Source organism: Ursus arctos, chromosome X (assembly GCF_023065955.2).
Source record: "Ursus arctos isolate Adak ecotype North America chromosome X, UrsArc2.0, whole genome shotgun sequence".
NCBI classification, from domain to species: Eukaryota; Metazoa; Chordata; class Mammalia; order Carnivora; family Ursidae; genus Ursus; species Ursus arctos.
In genome coordinates, this window is record NC_079873.1 from 34,378,008 (window position 1) to 34,399,666 (window position 21,659).

Below are 21,659 nucleotides of genomic sequence, written 5' to 3' on the forward strand. Positions count from 1 at the left end.
ATTAAAGGCATTCCCAGATACTCAAAGTCTCAAAAAAAATTTTTTTAGATTTTTATTTATTTATTTGAGAGAGAGAGAGCATGAGTGGGGAGGGGGCAGATGGAGAGGGAGAAGCAGACTCCCCCCTAAGCAGGGAGCCTGACACGGGGCTTGATCCCAGGACCCTGGGATCATGACCTGAGCCGAAGGAAGACACTTAACCAACTGAGCCACCCAAATGCCCCGCAAAGTCTCAAAAAAATTTACCTCCCATGCATGCCATTCTCAGAAGCTCCTGGAAATCCTCCATGAAAACAATGGATAGACCCAAGAAAGAGAAATCTATGGGAACCAAGAAACAGGATATAATGAGAGAGGTGACAGGAGTATCAGGGATGGTAGTGAAAAGAAACTACAAGACAGCAGCTGAGCCCCAGGAGTAGAAAGCAATCAATATAGAGTGGAGAGGATCAGATATATCTAGGAAAGAGTTCTTCAAGAAGATGAAATTGATGAAATACTTGATGAATTTGAACATACTGAAAGGAGATTTAGACAATGAGGGAAGATTTGGGGAATGAATTCATTACAAGTGGGTAGGAAATAACACAAGTGAGAAAACCAGACAGCTAGTAGTTCCAGGAAAATGAAAAAGTTAAGCAAGCAAAGAAAAGTAATTGTGGAGTACTTCCTAGCTTAGCCAGGAATTATATTTACATAGCATAGTAATATAAAGAATGAATATTGGTTTAGCCCAGTTATGATACACCTCTGTTGGGAGGCTTGGGGAATGGAAAGGGTGGTTATATGTGGTAACCAAGGAGGGGAAATCAGTGCAAGAGCAACAAGTCTTCATTTCTCAAGCTGAGACATCAGTAGACAATACCTACACTGCACAAAGCAAATGTAATCACTATGAGCATGTTATTTAATGATGTGAAAGGAAATTCCAAAAGAAACAGCTAAGAAGGAAACAAATGGTTACCTTTGGGGAGTGGAAAATGGAGGTGATGGAGTGCAGAAAACTGTTTTGTTTTTTTTTCTTTTTTTTTTTTTTAAGATTTTATTTATGTATTTGACAGAGGTAGAGACAGCCAGCGAGAGAGGGAACACAAGCAGGGGAGTGGGAGAGGAAGAAGCAGGCTCACAGCAGAAGAGCCTGATGTGGGGCTCGATCCCATAACGCCGAGATCACACCCTGAGCCGAAGGCAGACGCCCAACCGCTGTGCCACCCAGGCGCCCCTATTTTGTTTTTTTTTCCATTATTAGCTTCATAAAACTGATTGACTGTCTAGGAGTTTGGATAACTTTAGTAAAAATTAAAAATAGATTTAAAACATGAGAGGGGCGCCTGGGTGGCTCAGTCAGTTAAGTGTCTGACTCTTGATTTTGGCTCAGGTCCCGATCTCAATGTTGTGAGATGGAGGCCCCCTGTTGGGCTCCACACTGGGCATGGAGCCTGCTTAACATTCTCTCTCTCCCTCACCCTCTGTGCCTCCCCCAACCTGATCGCTCGTGCATGAAACCGCCAAAAAATTTTCTTAAAAGAAAGAGCCAATTATTAACTCCAAGGCAAATATGAGTTATTCAAGGAAATAGAGTCCACTAAATGTGCTCTGCTGAGGGGCGCCTGGGTGACACAGTCGGTTAAGCGTCAGACTCTTGATTTCCGCTCAGGTCATTATCTCCGGGTGGTGAGATCGAGCCCCACCTTGGGCTCTGCGCTCATCAGGGAGTCTGCCCCTCTCCCTCCTCCTCTCCCTCTGCCCCTCCCCCTGCACACGTGCTCTCTCTCTCTCACATAAATAAATAAATCTTTAAAATAAATAAATGTGTTCGGCTGTGAATACTAGTTACATAATTTGCCTTCCAGATTCAGCCACCCTTCACCTGCTCTGTGCCTAGGAGGCACACTTCTATGGACTCCACCAACAGGCTCCTATGCCCTCTGGCTTCCAGGTGAGTTCTTCCCCTGGAAAGCTTCAGCAGGAGATCGAAGGGAGGAAGGAGATGAGTTGAAGGTATGTGGTTCACTCTCTGTCTTCCTATCATGGTCATCTCAGGCTGGCCTCATGCCCTGACAATGGTACAGCTGCTGTCAGGCGGCTCTCACTGTACACTTTTAGGTCTCCAGGTTCTTTGGAGCCTAGGAGTGGTAATGGAGCCCCCACAGTTCTAGCAGCCCTATCTCCAGTGGTTTTCCTATACCCATCCCCCTCTTTTTACAGATGGTCCCTTATTAAATTCTTCTCAAACTACCCAATTTGAGTGTGCCATCTATTTCTTGCTGGGATCCTGGCCCATACATACAACCATGATAATATGAACAATGAATGTTGACTTAATCAAAAACTCATGACATATTGGGAGGTGAGGGAGAAAATATGTGAATATGTTTGAAGAAGATGCATTGAAAGGGAGCTAAGTCCTCATTTTCCATGAGAAGAAAATAGATGATACGTAAAAGCAAAAGAAAAAATGAAATAGGAATATAATCATGTTATTTAGAAATATGGAAGTAATCCCAGAAGATATAGCAAAATGGAGTCAAGGAAATGAAGATCCTCCTGACTAGTTATTTGGCTATCTGAGGAATAGATTCTAAAGCGATGCTTTTTGGACCATGGTTTGAGACTCATTAGAGTCTTGATCAATTTAGTGAATATCGGTCAGTTCTTTTATTAATTAGAACAGAGTAGAAATTATCAACATTTATCACAAGTAGTGAGAGTAAATATGATTTTGTTAAATGGTTCAGTTTTATACTTCTGTGTGTGATATAAAATGTATTATTGTGGACTGAGCTCAGAAAAGCTTGAAAGTCACTATTCTGAAAGATCGAATGGCAGCTGAAGACAGGGCAGAGAATTAAATATCTTAACCAAATGGAGTTAAAGGGTCATGTTACTCTCTGTAGATGCAGTTACATTTCACATGACTGACGGGAATAATAATTCACTGCATTTGTGTGAGGCCCTGCCAGGTTAACAGCCCCACATGCAGCTTTTAATATATTCACCCTGTTCATTATAATGTTCTTGGCTCACTAGCTAATAAAGAAATAAATCCAGGCCTCTCTGGTGGGATGATATATTGCTTTATCATGCAAGCCACTCCCTACAAAGAAGTATAATTGCTCAGGTTGGGGCAGGGGTTGGGGGGTGGGACACCACAATAGGGCTGGTAAGAAGAAGAAAAATTACTTCCAATACAGGAGGAAATGGGATGGACACCCAAACCTCTTTGCAACCAACTGACACTTACACCACAAGCCAGGTGATTCAGTGCTTAAGCCAACACGATTCCTAGAATGTAAAACCAAAAACGTTTACCTTGGGGTGCCTGGGTGGCACAGCCGTTAAGCGTCTGCCTTCAGCTCAGGGCGTGATCCCGGTGTTATGGGATCGAGCCCCACATCAGGCTCCTTCGCTATGAGCCTGCTTCTTCCTCTCCCACTCCCCCTGCTTGTGTTCTCTCTCTCTCGCTGGCTGTCTCTATCTCTGTCGAATAAATTAAAAAAAAAAAATCTAAAAAAAAAAAAAAACGTTTACCTTCTCACAAGAATAAGCATTTAACTTTCCTTTCGTTAGAGAGGTGGAAAATGAGGTCCAGCCTGGTGAAATAAATTGAAACAGTGTACTATTTTCAAATCTGCACGAAGATACCATTGTATCATACGTAGTTGAAGCTCTATATAATTATGGAATTCCAACTCTATTTATGCTATAAACTATGGAATGAAATGACTATCTGTAGTGAGAGGAAGGTGAGGAACTAGTGACTAACAGGTGGCCCTGAAAACCCAGTAATTCCCATGAATCCATCTGTTTGAGCACTTCGGAATTCTAAACACAAATGACAAGTGCGAAATTGCTGATCCTGAGAATAAACCCTGGCAAATGCTTTAAGTATATTCTTGATTGTAACAACTAGTTGTGAATGGATCATCAGTTAAAGGTTGGCCCCTTACACAACAGCTTTTTAAGCCAATGGTTTATTCAGCTCTCCGTGGCAGTGTGAGGATGAAAGGGAATCTGAGGGGTTGCCGCCAGAGCCCTGGTCTCAGGAAAACATCACCACCCCACCATAGAATACAAAAGCAGCAGGAAACTTGTGCTCACCCACGCCATCCCTTCCTCTTTCTTCAGAGGGAGCTAATGAACTGAGAGGATTGAAGTCAAGGCTCTTTCTCCACCTCGCTTACAGCCAGCGGCACATACTGCGTGAGGCCCGTGTGTTCGTCTCAGAGCCAGGCACCTCAAAGAGCCAAAAGAAGGAAGAAATGGGCTTCTACTCTTGAGGAGTTTTCAGTCTTGTTAGGTACCCATGAAACAACTAGAGCATGACGTCAGGCAGCATCTAAGAAGGACATACATGGTGTGTACTGAGAAATCAGTTCAGCTGAAGAGATCCGTGTCTCTGATGCCATTCTATAACATGTTGGGAGAAGTCCTGCCACCTTTCGGGGGGCTGTGGAATAGGGCGAGGCTCTCATTTTCCGCAGTGCATTTGGATGGGCCGCACCAAAGGAACGTAAGGGCTGACATGCCCTTTTGGGCTTGTTGCTGAAACCCACCAACCTTAAGAGCTGGTCTGCTCAGGATCTCAAAATCCCAAATGCCTGTTTGCCTGAAGCTACCATTTATCTCCTGATAATGCTACAGAAGGCTGGGTTGCAAGAAGTAGGTATCGGGGAAAACCAAGTCCCACAGTCTCACAGGCCTGTCCTCTGCCCTAAGCGACTGCACAGCGAGACAGTAATACTCAACCACGAGGAGGATGCATCAGGCAGGCTCTTTGTGGCTAACATCCGTCCTGATTGGTTAAACAAAAAGGAATCTATTGAGGGCTAGTAATGGGGCTCACAGAATCTCTAGGATGGTGAGAGAATCAGGTTTGTACGCCTGAACCGGGCTATCAGGCTGTTCCCGCTGCTGGGCATGAGCACGGCAGCTTACATGACCAATGCCAGGCATCGGGTCCTCCCACTAAGAGTTCTGTCTCTGCGGCCCCAAAGGCTGGAAGTCTCTTCTCCAGGCTCCTCCACCCTCACTAGAATGGATTCTGTGCCATCCCTCTGCTTTCACTCTCTTCCAAAGCAGACTCTCTCCCGGGAGCATCATTGCAGACCCACACCGTAGCTGCTAGTGTGTCTGAGAAAGTAAGTTTTTGCCTTCTGCCTTGGGAGACAAAATGTGCAAAATCATCCTAACATAGGGCAGCTGTGCAGAGGCGCCAGGCAGCCAAAAGGCATGGAAAAAATGTTCATTTGTTCAATGAGCCTAAGGCAGAACGTACACAGGGTTCCCGTTCCACGTTGTTGACCTCTCTACACACTGCCTCCGTGACATTTGAAATAAGGCATTTCTCATCCAGTAGGGCACAGTGACTCTTTTCTTGATCTTCCAAGGTCATGGGATGATTGTGCAGGTGGAGTAGCCCAAGGCAGCCGCAACAGCAGCAGGCAAGAGCTAAAATGGAACACGTGGCTGGCTTATGAAGTGCCTCTTGACACAATAGCAGTGATGTTCTGTGCTGATGTCAGTCACTGAGGAAAATCCTGGATCGCAGTTCAGATGCTTATTTTCCTGATAAAACCACACACTAAAACAGGACTTCAGTGTCTTCTTCAAAGCTGGAACATAAGGTCTCAGGGAGGATTATTGGTTTGTTAGTTTCTTGTGGCTGTTGTAACAAATGACCACAAACTGGACGCCTGCGTGGCTCAGTCAGTTGAGTGACCAACTCTTGATTTCAGCTCAGGTCATGATCTCAGGGTTGTGAGATTGAGTCCTGCGTCAGGCTCCGTGCTGAGCACGCTTCTGCTTGTCCCTCTGCCTCTACTCCTCCCCCTGCTCACTCACACTCTCTCTCTCTTTCTCAAATAAATAAAATCTTTTTTAAAAATGGCCACAAACTTGATGGCTTAAAACAACACACTTTATTCTCTCACAGTTTTGGAAGCCAGAAGTCTGAAATCAGTATAACTGAGCCAAAATAAAGATGTGGGCAGGGCCATGCTCCTTCCAGAGGCCCTAAGGGAAAACCCATTCCTTGTCTCTTCCAGCATCTGTGGCTGCTGGCGTTCCTTCCTTGGCTTGTGGCCACATCACTACAATTTCTGCCTCAGTCTTCACATTACCTTCTGTGTGTGTAAAATCTCCCTCTGCCCACCCTTTTATAAGGATAAATGTGATTGCATTTAGGGCCCACCTAGATAATTTCAGATAATCTCTCCATCTCAAGAACCTTAACTTAATCACATCTGTAAAGACCCTTTTTCAAAATAAGGGAACATGCACAAGTTCCAGGGATTAGGAAGTGGTATCTTTGGGGAACATTAGTCAGCTTATTACAGAGGTAGTTCAGGGCTGTAGGAGAAGATAGGACTAGAAGAATCAGGCAAGACTGGGGTCAATAAGTTATTATGTGCACCATTGGTGGGGATGTAAATTAGTTGCAGCCACTGTGGAAAACAGTATAGAGATTCCTCAGAAAATTAAAAATAGAGCTACCTTATGATCCAGCAATTCCACTTCTGGGTATTTATCCAAAGAAAATGAAAACAATAATTAGAAAAGATACATGCTTATATGTTTATTGCAGCATTATTTGCAATAGCCAAGATATGGAAGCAACCTAAGTGTCCATCAATAGATGAATGGATTAAGAAGATATGGCACACACACGTGCACACACACAAATATGACTCAGCCGTGAAAAAGGATGAGATCGTGCCATTCGCAACAACATGGTTGGACCTAGAGGGTCCATAGTATGCTAACAAAGTAAGTCAGATAGAGAAAGACAAATACCATATGATTTCACTTATACAGGAATCTAAAAAACAAAAGAAACAAGCACACAAACAAAAAAACAGAAACAGACTCAAATACAGAGAACAAACTGGTGGTTGTCAAAGGGAAAGGAGACAGGGGGTTGATAAAATAGGTGCAGGGGACTGAAAGGTACAAACTTATAAAACAAATAAGTCATGGACATGAAAAGTACAACATAGGGAATATAATCAATAATATTGTAACAACTTTGTATGGTAACAGATGATAATTAGACTTAACTGTAATGTATATAATTGTCAAACTGCCATGTTGTATACCTAAACTAATATTGTATGCCAACTATACTTCAGTTAAAATTTTTTAAAAAGAAGCTGAAAAATTATCATGTAGTCAGATTCTTCCCCAAATGCCCTCAGCTAACCTCTAGCATCCTCAGAATTTGGCAAAACTAAATGACCCCTGCCTCTAGACTTATTTCTTCGTGTGATTAATCCCTTTGACATGAAGCTGGCTTCAAAGGCAGCACAAGTAAGACCATTTGGAAAGTAAAACAAAGGTTGTTAAAGAACATCTCTTGACAAGTATAGACACAAACCTAGGTTTGATCTCGCATATTTGTTCAGTAGTGACTTTAGGCAGCTGATTTGTGCTGGCTCAGCTATGACTGACTTCAGGCTAGCAGCAAGGACTTGTCTAGGACACTGGGGTGGAATCCCACTCTGCCACTCCCAGTGGTTTGACCTTGGGCAAGTTCTTCAGCTCTCTATGCCTATTTTCTGGTCTCTAAACTAGGGATGATAATAATAATATTTACCTCATGAAGTTGTCATAAGGCTAAAATGAGATAGCATATATAAAGAATATCTGGCACACAGTGAGCATCAAACAAATGTTAGCCTTTGTTGTTGCTTCTGTAATTGTTATTATAGTTTCCATGCTATTTTACCTAATTCTTTTTATGAAAATATGGTATCTATAAGCCAAATCATATAAAAGGGGCCTTTAAAGGGCACCTGGGTGGCTCAGTGGGTTGAGCATCCGACTCTTGATTTTGGCTCAGGTCATGATCTCAGGGTCATAAGATCAGCTCCTGCATCTGGCTCTACGCTTAGCAGGGAGTCTGCTTGAGATTCTCTCTCTCCCTCTTCCTCTGCCCCTCCTCATTTGTGCTCTTGCTCTCTCTCTCTCCAAAATAAATACATAAATCTCTAAGTTATAAAAAATAATAATAAAATAAACAAATAAATAAAAGGAGCCTTTAAAATCATATGAAATGAGTTTACCAGGGACTTTCTACAAAAGTAGAAATTTAAACATTAAAGTGTGTTGACCTGAATGAAAGGAAAACAAAAGCCCAAAGTTATAGTACCAGATAGACCTCAAATAAATTAAGTGATGTTGTTGTTTGTATGTCATAAGAATGATTCAAACACAATGGCAAGAACTTTTCTCCATGAGAAAGGCTTTTATAGACCTCAATATGTAGATTCTGTCTTCTGGGCTAAAAATAATTTCTTTCATAATTTTGTAAGCATGTTCATTTTCATGCAGGACAGTAGGAGCAGCTTTATTAGCAACATTTATCAGTTAAATAGTAAGTTGTCCCAAATATCTTGTACTGTACATTTTTTTAAAGTAGGCTCCACACCCAGCGTGGAACCCAGCTCGGGGCTTGAACTCACAACCCTGAGATCAAGACCTGAGGTTAGATCAAGAGTTGGACACTTAACTGACTGAGCCTCCCAGGCGCCCCAGGACTGCACATTTTACCCTAATCAAGAGTCCACAAACATTTAACTTATGTTTCTGTTTATTTTCAAAAGTATGTATTTGTTTAATAGAGCCCACAATGTGGCTGGTAATTGAAAATGTTGATGAACCAGGCTCCTTTGTACAAAATAGAAGACTTTTGAAATTTTATCCTGTGAGTCACAAAAGCCCTTTTAAACAAATTAGTGGCCACTGATGGAAATAATCAGGAACTACCAACAAATTTTCAATTAGTCATTTCATTTCTTTTCCCCCCATTCTTATCCTATTATAGTGTCATAGTTTTAAAAATTCAGTACAAGACCTTTTGTTTAACACTATTTTTGTTGATTTGTGCTTTTTTCTAACACATTTAAAAGATTGTGACATAACAAAGTTTTCATTAAACTTTGATTAGCATAATCAGCACAAAACATAGAACTTATTGGTAGGATTTCTACTCTCCAGTGTTTAGAAAAGCAACTTAGTAAGTTGAGAGACTGTGTGTGGAGAGACCATTTTAATATATTTTTGTTTTTATTATGGTCTCTTAAAACATGATTTATAAAATCTTATTTTCTAATGAGCTCAGATTTGTGAATAGAAGGAGTTAGGATCCCTCCAAAATCAGGGAACAGATGTATCTAATTTTTAAGTACAGAGGATTTAGAAAAGCAAAGTTGGGCTCTTTCTAAGCTAATAATTTTGGGTAGGCATTTGGAGGGTTTTTGTTTGTTTGTTTGTTTTTGTTTTTCCTTTTAGAATAAAAGAGGAAAAAAAGCTTTGATGCCTGGTAAGGGTAAGAAATTTCTGAGTGGTGTTTATGTTCCTAGAAGAGGTTTGCCTCTTAAAAAATTGAATGTAAGTTTAAATATACATTCTTGTCAAGCCTGGAGAGTTGGTGATTAACAACCGTTACATATTAGTGATTGTTTTTCAGTTACATTTACATGTTTATATTTTTCTAAACATTAGTTCTCAAATATTGTATGTTCTTTTATATCTTAGTTTGGATTCCTCCAGAAGCTGCCTGTGAGTCAAGGTTTTAAAAGCAAGTAGTTTATTTGGTAGGTAAAGGAAAACATGGGTAGAGGAGTTGAGAAGTTAGTCCATGAAGGGAAGTCATAAAAGGGTGAATTATCCAGCAAGAAACAACTATGGACCATTGGGGCCTAATCCCACTGTGGAATTCTGGGATAAGATATAGAGCATGACCCTCAGAGTCTTCCCACACTGGGAGTGAGGGAGCTGGGGTATTTACGCACAAACAAGCCATAGTCTTTGGTTAAGGGTTGCTCATGGGACTGTCAAAATCCTTGGCACTTCTAGGCTGTCATACTGTGGGCCAAACCCTTGGCAGACGCAGGCAGTTGGAGCACACAGACATGGTAGGGCCTGAGGGCATAGGGGTTGAGCACCAAGAGCATCTAGGTACAGGTTACCACAGAGGATTTCCGTGGTAAAGGAATTGTTGCATATGAAGAATTTAGAATAATGCCTGCCACAGAATAAGGATTCAATGTTACTTCAGTTGTTTTGATAACATTTACTTTCTTTTTTTTTTTAATATGTCATGAACCATTCTTTCTTGTTGCCCAAGGAGTTCTCTTTCTCTGCCTGCACTTTATTTTTATTTTTGACTTAAACAACAAAAATTTATTTTCTCATAGTTTTCAGAGGCTGGAAGTTTGAGATCAAGGTGTTGGAAGAGTTGGTTCCTTCTGAGGACCAAGACAGAAGGATGTCTTCCTGGCCTCTCTCCTTGACTTGCACATGGCCATCTTGTCCTGTGTCTCTTCACATCATCTTCCTTCTGTACATGTCTATGTCTAAATTTCCTTTTATTTTTTTATAAAGACACCAGTCATATTGGATTTGAGCCCACCCTAATGAACTCATTTTAATGTAATTGCTTCTTTAATGACGCTATTTCCAAATAAGGTTACATTTTGAGATACTAAGGGTTAGGACTTCAACATTTGAATTTTAGGGGGGGACACAATTCAATGTATAACACTACCGGATCGAGTCATTCATATACAAACAATCACTCTTGGGTTGCCTGGGTGGCTCAGTCAGTTAAGCATCTAACTTTGGCTCAGGTCATGGTCCCAGGGTCCTGGGATCAAGCCCCGCATCAGGCTCCCTGCTCAGCGGAAAGCCTGCTTCTCTTCTACCTCTGCTGCTCCCCCTGCTTGTGAGCACATACTCCCTCTCTCTCTCTCTCTCTGTCAAATAAATAAACAATCACTCTTAAAAAGTAAAGTTGTAAATCCATGTTTAAAAAAAGAACAATTTTTTTACTACCCAATTATCTGCTTAGAGTCCCCCGATCATAAGAGGGGTGACCAGTGCATAAGAAATGGGATTCCTTACAGAGTCATTGGCCTCTTTACAACCCTTGAAATGATCCCTTTACCTTAGGCTAGATGAAGTTTGTGGGCAGGGCTTCTAGCCCTACCCATGTCCAAAGGAAAGCCCAAAGGATGACTACAGCTCCATTTGGGTGGTCTGATTATGGGTGACATTTGCTGTCTTTCTTCCTTCCTCAAATATTTTATTGAATATCAGGTACTAGCAATGCCCTGGCAAGGTCAATGGGAACAAAACAGGGTCCCTTCTGTCATAACAGAGTTTATAGCCAAGGGAACAAGCAATGTGCTAGTCATGGCAACAGCAATGCAGCCTGGTCCAGGGTCACTTGCTATCCCAGACCTGGTGTAGAGCCCAGTCAGCAGTACAGATTTCCTCTTCCTCTGCCCATCGGTGATGTTCCTGTGACTTGAACCGCAGAGCATGCTGTGGAGACTGTCTGCTCTTCCCACATGCCTTTGGACCTCTTACCCTGTCTGTGAGCCCATCTGCAGTCTTTGCTACTAGAGCCACTTTGCCCAGGTGTGGGTGCAGAGCGCCAGAAGTGCCTGGGGCTTTCCTCCTGCCTCCTCCACCCACTCCCCCATAGGCCTAGCCAGTGCTAGATGGGTGATGGTCAGGGGTATAATAGTCCAGAGGAGGGATAAACTCGGAGCAGTTTTTACAGTCGATCTTCATTATTCACAGATCCCATATTTGCAAATTTCCCTATGCACTGAAATTTATTTGTAACCCCAAAATGCATGTGTGTGGTGGTTTCACAGTCATTGGTGGACACACAGAATGAGGCAACACCCTGCCTCTTGTTTCAACTCTCATAGTGTAAGCAAGTGTCCTTTTCGCAGTCTATTTAGTGCCACGTTTTTCTTGCTTTTGTGCTTTTGTTGGTGATTTCACTGTTTAAAATGACCCCTAAGCATAGTGCTGAGGTGCTGTCTACTGTTCCCAAGCACAGGAGGCTGTGATGTGCCTTATGCGGAAAATACGTGTGTTAGAGAAGCTTTGCTCAGGCATGAACTACAGTGCTCTGAGTCCAGTGTTAATGAATCGATGGCATACATTAAATAAGGCCTTTAAACACATAAAAACAAGGTTGTACATTGATCAGTTGCCAAAATGTGACCAGAGACTCAAAGGAACCTAAACCTTGTATTTCCCCTAGGAGCAAAGTCAGCAGTATTCGCTAACTCAGTGTTCGTGGTGACTTCATAGAGAGAATGAGAACCCACTGTACATTCCAGACTCCCCTGTGTGTTTAGGCTGAGGCTGGCTTCTCCCCATTATCTCTTTGGCATCTCCCACTTCTTTACCAGTTTCTCTTGGGAGCACTTCCTTAATAAATTCTTGTACGAGAATCAACGTCTCAGGGTCTGCTTCTGGGAACCAGACCTGAAACAGAAGGGTAGCACTCTTCTCTCTTTGCTCCTGCTGCTGTTCCTTAGCCCTGGGACAACTGGTTTCCACTTCTCCCCAGAGACCAGCTCTGTGCAGTGCAAGGTATTGGGAGGGTAGCATGATCAATCCACAAAATAAGGGCTTGTTATATGTCCATCTCGTCTAACGTGTCATTGAAAGCCACTGTTTCCTTATGGATTTTCTTTCTGGATGACTTATCCACTGGTGTAAGTGGGGTTTTAAAGTCTTCTACTACTATTGTATTACTGTAGATTTTTCCCTTTGTGTCTGTTGATATTTGCTTTATATACTTAGGTGCTCTTATGTTAGGTGCCTAGATATTTACAATTGTTATATCCTCCTGTTGGATGATCCCTTTACCATTGTATAATACCCTTCTTTGTCTCTTATTGCAGTCTTCGGTTTAAAATCTATTTTGTCTGATGTAAGTATTGCTACCTGAGCTTTTTCTTGCTCCCATTTGCATGAAATATCTTTTTCTGTCCCTTCACTTCCAGTCTGTATGTGTTTTTAGGTGTGAAACAAGTCTCTTGCATCTCTGCCTGCACTGTAAATGCTGGTGTTCCCACTCTCTTCTTACTCCACATCCTTTTCCTGGGCCATTTTTTACTGTGTCACTCAGTGGTCACTTTTCTCCTAATGCACATATCCAAACCAGGCCACTCCTCTGGGTCCTAGACTCCTCCACGCAACGGCCGACCCGAGGGCTCTTCCACAACCACAGAGATCCTCAGGCTTCCTCTGCCTCATCCAAACTCTATCCCCTGCTGATACAGTTCCCACCAGAGACTTCACCACCAGAGATACGGCTTCACCACCAGAGACTACCCATTCTTCATCTTCGGCCAGGGCCCTGAACCTAAGCTCTATCAGGGCCCTCATCCAGCCAAGTGCACCAGGTGCTTAGCCCCGCTCTCACCCCCAGTGTGGTAGGATGGGACCTATTATAGGGTCAGGCCTCACAAGATCAGAATGGCAGAGATCTGGGTTCTAGACTGAGGAGGATCTGGAAGGCCAGGCACATTAGAGGGAAGCTCTTTCCTTGAAATTTCTACATGCGAGGTAGGGAAGTAGGGGGGACTGAGCCCTTTAACTCTCCTGCCACCCCGGATGCTCAAATGAGCCCTTTTGTTGCAGTCATTTGAGAAGAAGTAGTTCCGAAGTATTCCAGCCCCCTTAGAGGGACAATGGAAGGCCCATAGCTCAGTTGTCGCAGGAGAGACAGTGAACAGGGCCTTTCTTGTTTTACCTGGCCTAAAGAATAAAAACCTCTTTAACCATCAAAAAACAAAACAAAACAAACAACAACAAAAACTTTTCCCAGAGCAGTGGGGCCTAGTAGCACTACATAGTATTGAAGGGAGACTAGTTGAGGAATTCTTCCAAAAATAGGGGGAAAAAAAAACTCCTCTAGGGGATTTTCTAGCCCTCTCTACAGCTTGAACGGACAAATTTGGTGCAAAAGGAAAGGGAAAAAATACATATTCTACTCTGGCTGAGCACTCTGTCTGGGTGGTATCTTGATCAGGTGCCAGGTAGCCTCACCCAGACTAACATTCAGGAAACACTGGCTCCATGATAAGGGTCAGACCCTCAGGGTAGCATCAAAAGCCCTCCAACATCCAGCCCCTGCTCATTTCTCTGGCCTCTTCTCCTGACACTCTTTGCCTAAAAACATCCACCGCTGCAGCAAAACAACCCCTCCCTCTGTTCTGCTCCTTTCTCCTGCCAACTCTTACACAATGCTTTTCTCCCTTTTAGCTCATGTCGGGTTAGATACCACTTCTCTGGACCCTGCTAATGCCTTATACATATCCCTATCATCACCCTAATCTCGCCCATGTCATGATCGTTTATTTGGGTCTGTCTCTTTTTAATAGACTGTGTGAACCTTGAGACTAGGGACGATAGAGTATTAACCTATGCACCTCCGGTGTGGCTGGCCCAGAGTACAGAAAGAAGGAAGCAAGAGAGGGAGGGGGGAAGAAAGAGAAGGACCGTCATAGTTTCGATCTACAGAGAAGCAAGCACAAAGATGGGCTAAAACATACAAGAAATTCATTAAAGAAAAAACCTGCGAGAGAAAATACAGGCAGAAACAGATGAACATATGGGAAGGGGGAAGAAAAGAGAGAGAGAGGGAGGGAAGCAAACCATAAGAGACTCTTAATGATAGAGAACACACTGAGGGTTGATGGAGGGAGATGGGTGAGGGGATGGGCTAAATGGGTGATGATCCCGTGTCGCTGAGGAAAAGGACTGCCTTAGTGTCCCTGCTACATTCCGTCACTGGTGGGGAGCAGCCCGTGGGAAGATGGCCTCAGCACCAGTCTGCTGACGGATTGCAGAGGCCACAGCCGGGCTCATGATCGGTTACACTTCTGCAGTCAGAGATCTGAAAGGTGAATTCTCATGAGGGAGGTGGGGAGAGAAGACATCCTCAATCAGAATCTCCAGAGAAGGAGCCTGGGAATTTTCTTTTTAAAGGGCCTCCCATGATTCTGAACTATAACCATGCAGCAGGCAATAATCACAACCTCCTGAGGGTTGATCTTACTAACCCAGACCTAACATGCACGAACAAACCTTTACAGCCGGGTATCACGGGACTGCATTCTAGTCTAGTCCCACACTTGTGATTCACTTGATGGCTGGCTTTGGACACTTTTCTAATCTCCCTCTGCAGTGTCCACACTAGGAAATGAATTCAAAAGAGATCCTCAAGTAGAAAACTCATCTGACCCCCAACCTCGGTCCTTCCATCTGAGTGATAAAACTGTGCTCACTTAACTAGGAGAAACTCAACTAACTTCCTTCAAAGCATAGTCTGTACCGCTATCATTCTAGTCATTTCTGTATGTACATTGGCATAGTTCCGCTGGCCTCTCAGGACCACCCATGACACTGGATTACCGTTTGAGAGACCAGTTAGAGCAAAGACGATTTTATTCACTTAACGCACAGAGAGTCCACAAATGCAGACATTTTGATCATACCATTCTTGCCAATTCCAGAGCTCTCCAAGGAGGTCATGGTTTCTTGACATTTGTATTTCCAGTCTTGTTCAGTCCTTGACACACAGTAGGTGCTTAATACCTTTTTTGCCAGTAAATGAGAATTTAGGACCCCTAACCCAGTATAATGTTGCCTTCCATGGTGTAGCAACATAATCAGCATGGCTTGTGAGGATTTTTCCTCTCTCTTTTGCTTTGGTTTATTTGCAAAGGTGCTGTAAGCACCTTGTAAACCAGTTAAACAAAGCATAGGACATTTATGAAAAATCTTTCCTTCCCCACTCTAATCGCACACCCTGAGGTCACCAGTGTTAAGTTTGGTTTATATTCTTACACACCGTTTTTTTGCTCGTACAAAATTACACAAATGCATAGGTATTAGGGTTCTTGAAAGAAATAGAACCAATAAGATGTATCTATATCTATATCTGCATATATATGTATATATATCTTCATATATACATATAGATATATAGACACGAATACATATATATCAGATACACACACAGAGGTGATTTATTTTAAGAAATTGGCTCACCCAATTGTGGGGACTGGCAAGTTTGAAATCTGCTGCCAGGCTAGAAATTCAGGTAAGAGTTGATGTTGAAGTCTTGAGCCCAAATTCCACAGGGAGGCCAGGCAGTCTGGAAACTAAGGCAGGGTTTCTATGTTGCAGTTTTGAGGAGAATTCCTCCTTCTTCGGAGGATGTCAGTCTTTCTCTTAAGGCCTTCAACTAACTGAATGAGGCCCACGCACATTATGGAAAGTAATCTACTTTACTCAGCATCTACTGATTTAAATATTAATCACATCTAAAAAATATCTTCACATTAAGATGTAGATGAGTTTGGCTGAACAACAGGGCACCATAGCCCAGCCAAACTGACCCATAAAATTAACAATCATAGCATATAAATAGATTATAGGGATTTTTTAATTTGCTTTTCAGACAAGTGGAATCATACCATATGCTCTTCTGTGCAACTTGCTTATTATCTTACAATAATATACCATATTATTATTAATAAAATAATATCTCATATTTATCTCATTGATTAAATCCTTGTAGATCTTATTATTTTATTTTTAAGATTTTATTTACTTATTTTAGAGATAGAGAGTGAGTGGGGGGGAGGAACAGAGGGAGAAGGACAAGCGAACTCCATGCTGAGCACAGAGTCTGATGTTGGACACAATCCCACAACCCTGAGAGCATGACCTGAGCCCACATCAAGAGTTGGACAGTTGGGGCGCCTGGGTGGCACAGCGGTTGAGCGTCTGCCTTCGGCTCAGGGCGTGATCCTGGCATTATGGGATCAAGCCCCACATCAGGCTCCTCTGCTATGAGCCTGCTTCTTCCTCTCCCACTCCCCCTGCTTGTGTTCCCTCTCTCGCTGGCTGTCTCTATCTCTGTCAAATAAATAAATAAAATCTTTAAAAAAAAAAAAAAGAGTTGGACAGTTAATCGACTGAGCCACCCAGGCACCCTGATCTTATTGTTTTAAAAAGTTGTGTAATACTTAACCATTTGTCCTTTGAGGGGATTGTTTCCAGTTATGACCAATGCAAAAAACGTCTTTATACGTCTATACTTACATATTGGTACACTTATTTCTGGAGGCTATAGTCCCACAAGTCAGGTAGCTGTGTCAAAGAGTATGTGCATCTTTGATTTTAATAGATCCTACTAAATTACTTTTTTAATATGCTATAGCAATTCTCCCTCTAGCCAGGAATTAAAGCAAGTACACTTTTCCATATGTCATTGTCAAAATTAGTTCTACATTCCGCCTGATGGGTAAAAAAATGGTATCCTGTTATTCTGTGTGTTTAAAATTTGTAACTGTGGTAAAATATACATATTGTAACAATATATACATAACATATGTAACAATAATATATATAACATAAAATTCACCATCAGAAGCATTTTTTAAAGGCTTTATTTATTCACTTGAGAGAGAGAGAGCAAACAAGCATGAGTTGGGGGAGAGGCAGAAACAGATCTGTGCTGAGCAGGGAGCCCGACTTGGGGCTCAATCCCAGGACCCAGAGATCATGACCTGAGCTGAAAGCAGATGCTTAACCATCTGAGCCACTTAGGGGCACCCCCATTTTTAAGTGTATATTTCAGCAGTGTTCAGTACATTGTTGTGCAGTCAAACTCCAGAACTATTTTCACCCGCAAAACTGAAATTCTGTACCCATTAAACTTACTCACCATTACTCCCTCCCACCAGCCCCTGGCAACCATTTTATTTTCTGGCTCTATGAATTTGACTACTCTAAGTACCTTAGGTAGGTGGAATCATGTATTATTTGTCTTTCTTTTTTTGGTGACTGGCTTATTTCACTTAGCATAATGTCTTCAAGATTCACCCATATTGTAGAATGAGACAGAATTTCCCTCCTTTTTAAGACTGAATGATACTCCGTTGCATGTATCTACCACATTTTATCTGTTCATCTCTTGATGGACACTTAGGTTGCTTCCATCTTTCAGCCATTTTGCATAATGATACTATGAACATAGGTGTGCAAATATCTCTTTGAGACCCTGCTTTCAATTCTTCTGGGTATATCCCCACAAATGGAATTGCTGGATCATATGTAATTCTATTTTTAATTTTTTGAGGAACCACCCTACTGTCCTCCACAGTAGCGGCACCAGTTTACATTCCCACCAACAGTGCATGAAGGTTCCAGTTTCTCCACATCCTTGCCAACACCTGTTCTTTTCTCTCTCTCTTATTTAATATTTTATTTATTTACAAGAGAGAGAGAGAGCGTGTGCACGGGGGGAGAAGCAGAGGGAGAGGGACAAGCAGAATCCACACTGAGTGCAGAGCCCAATGTAGGGCATGATCCCACAACCCTGAGCCAAAATCAAGAGTCAGACGCTCAACCAACTGAGCCATCCAGACACCCCAACACCTGTTCTTTTCTATTTCTTAGGTAGTAGCCACTTTCCTCACCTATTTTAACTTTCACTTTCATATATAAATATATATATTTACTTAGATATTTATAATTATATATTTATATATTTGCTATTTACATTTTCTTTTCTATGAATTTCCTCTTTGTAATTTATAATCTTCACCTTTTTATCTATTGGGTTATGTGTCTTTTTCCAATCAACATATAGAAGCCCTAAAATGTATGGATTCTAGAAGCTCTGTGTGTTGGGGCGCCTGGGTGGCTCAGTCGTTAAGCGTCTGCCTTTGGCTCAGGGCGTGATCTCAGCGTTCTGGGATCGAGCCCCACATCAGGCTCTTCTGCTGGGAGCCTGCTTCTTCCTCTCCCACTCCCCCTGCTTGTGTTCCCTCTCTCACTGGCTGTCTCTCTCTCTGTCGAATGAATAAATAAAATCTTTAAAAAAAAAAAAAAGAAGAAGGTCTGTGTGTTGGGTTGAAATCTGAAATTGCCATTTTTTGGGGTCATAAACAGTTGAGTATCAGCAATTTCATATAGTTTTACTGAAGATATGGATATTAATCCTTTATCTGCAATTTTGTTGCAATGATTTTCTCACGGCCTTTATCCTTTGACTTTTTATGGTGTCTCCCTGGAAAATTTTAATTGTCTCTGTTATCAAATTTGTTTCATTTCCTTTATGTCTTCTTAGTTTCTTATATTATTTAAGAAGGTCTCTGTACCCGAATATCATATAAATATTCTCCTAAATTTATTTCTAGAATGTCTGTTTATTTTACCTTTGCATCTTTAATCCATCTGTAATTAAAGAAGTAAGGGTCTAACTTCATATTTTCCCTGTAATAAGCAATTAATTGTTCTACCACTTATTAAATAAGCCATCACTGAATTGAAACGCCATCTTTATTGTACCCTGTATTAAGTTCCCCTTTTAGGGGGAACTATTTCTTTCTTCTGTATTCCATTCCACTGATCTGTCTATTCTTGTACCAATTCCCTACTCTTTTAATTACACTAGCTTTATACTGCATTATATATATTTTTTAGAGATTTTATTTATACTGAGTTTTAATATCCATTAGGACAAGACACCAGTGGGATATTACTGGTCTTGTTTTTCAAAGTTTTATTAGCAGTGATCACAGAGTTGTTGAGCTATTGTTCTTCACGCAGATCTACAGATACCCCTCATTAACAGTTAAATCACTTACACATCTTAACGTCTCCCTCAGCTCACGAAGCTAGTTGGGTTCAGGTTCCCCTTGGGAGGCCAGTACCCAGAGCTTCAGCAAATGATTAGCTAGGAGGATGGAGCAGAGAGGGGTAGGAAGAAGCAAGTCTCTCCAGAAGCTCTCAGCATAGACTTACCGGTTGCTCATAATTGTCCCCCATTGTCCTCAGGATGGATCTCCCAGGTAGAGGGGTAGTAAAGGACGATGGAAGAGCCGCAGAAACAAACTACCTGCTTCAGAGATTTAGTTAGGAATGGGCTTGTTCTGGTATTTACCCCAAATATACAGACGTAGTGGAGAGAAGGGCCATATGCACCCCAATGTTCATAGCAGCATTGTCCACAATAACTAAATTGTGGAAGGAGCCGAGATGCCCTTCAACAGGTGACTGGATTAAGAAGATGTGGTCCATATGTACAATGGAATATTACTCAGCTATCAGAAAGAACGATTACCCAACATTTGTAGCAACATGGATGGGACTGGAGGAGATTGTGCTAAGTGAAATAAGTCAAGCAGAGAAAGACAATTATCATATGGTTTCACTCATTTGTGGAACATAAGAAATAGCAGGAAGATCGGTAGGAGAAGGAAGGGAAGGAAGGTGGGGTAAACAGAGGGGGGAATGAACCATGGGAGACTATGGACTCTGGGAAACAAACTGAAGGCTTCAGAGGGGAGGGAGGTGGGGGACTGGGATAGACTGGTGATGGGTATTAAGGAGGGCACATATTGCATGGTGCACTGGGTGTTATACGCAAGTAATGAATCATGGAACACTACATCAAAAACAAAGGATGTACTGTACAGTGACTAACATAACATAAATTATTATTAAAAAAATAAATAAAAGATATTCTGTAGGACAAAAAAAAAAAAAGGAATGGGCTTGTTCTTAACGAATGTTTAAATGACCCCAAAATTTAAATAACAAGTCCTCTTCCTGTCAGTCGACAACATCGCTTATTAAATAAAACCTGTGGAAGTTCCAGTGTGGCAGTGGGATCTCAGCAAGCGGTAAGGGCACACTGCAAGCCAGTTAGGTGCATGCGCACTTGACAGCGTCCCGGAGTGCCTACCTCTGCAGGATGCCAGACCATCACGGAAATCAATCAAACACACCATGCCGGTTAATTCAGGTCTCTGCACAAATTCCTGACATAACTAAGGAAATGTACATGCTCCCACTCCCCCCGAAGTGAGGCCTACCTAGAGCGGAAATCTAAAAGTCCCTCTTCCAATGCCCTCCCCAGCTCTGGTTGCCATTTCTGTGTTCTGTGTCTGCAATATGTACTGTGTTTCTATTATCCATATTGCTCAAAGTCACTGGTGATAATTAGCCTCAATTCTTTTTGAAATAGCATTATGAAACTGTAAGTAATCCATGAACTTGGTTTTTTAAAAACCCCTTCAAGGGGTGCCTGGGTGGCTCAGTTGGTTGAGCGTCTGACTCTAGGTTTCTGTTCTGGGTGGTGATCTCAGGGTCATGGGATCAAGTCCCACCCCAGTTCCACGCTCAGCATGGAGTCTGCTTGTCCCCCTCCCTCTGCTCCTCCCCTCCCCTCTCTCTCTCAAATAAATAAATAAATAAAAATCTTAAAAACCCCTTCAAATAGTAAAAATGGACACAGAGCATAAAAATGGATACGGAAAAGGAAAATGGATATGGAAAGTCTCTCATTCTCGCACATCGCAGTCCCCCAGTCTCCCCTTAACTCTTCTCATTTGTTACTTGCATGGAGAGAAACCTCCTGTAAATGAACCAAGAATCCAGTCTTCTTAGATTTGTCATTATAAATTAATGCCCTGGTTTATTAAATTGCAAATTGGTTAAATTTCATAGAGAGGAAAATCATTCTACTTCAGCAGATCCCACATTGCAGGCTAGGAGTAAAGAACTGAGCTGGCTAGGGGAAAGAGAGCTGAGGCCAGACGAGTATGGGGTATGGAAAGAGCTCAAGTGCAGACACCAGGGAGGCTGACAGGCTAAATGAAATCCTCACAAACACGAGGAAGTGCATCCTAACTTCGGCAGTCATGGGAAACCTGAAGGAATCAGGTGGGGGCGTGACCCTGAGCACTGGCCGTGGAGGGGGTGTCTGTCAGCCCACTTGTAGAGGCAGCTAGTTGTTCGGGGCATGGCAGGGGACGAGAAGC

At 42.2% G+C, this 21,659-nt stretch overlaps 1 protein-coding gene across 5 annotated transcripts in view; it reads left to right on the forward strand.

Annotated features, from left to right (window-relative positions):
• USP9X (ubiquitin specific peptidase 9 X-linked) overlaps nucleotides 1-21,659 on the forward strand; it is a 443,410-nt gene that overhangs the window by 114,674 nt on the left and 307,077 nt on the right. For 3 of the 5 annotated variants that reach the window (XM_026513318.4, XM_048213431.2, XM_044389368.3), the window contains one exon: nucleotides 1,854-2,001. The gene's annotated coding sequence lies outside the window, so the exon portion shown is untranslated. The remainder of the gene's footprint in view (nucleotides 1-1,853; nucleotides 2,002-21,659) is intronic. The other 2 variants (XM_044389367.3, XM_057310862.1) reach the window with 1 other exon arrangement.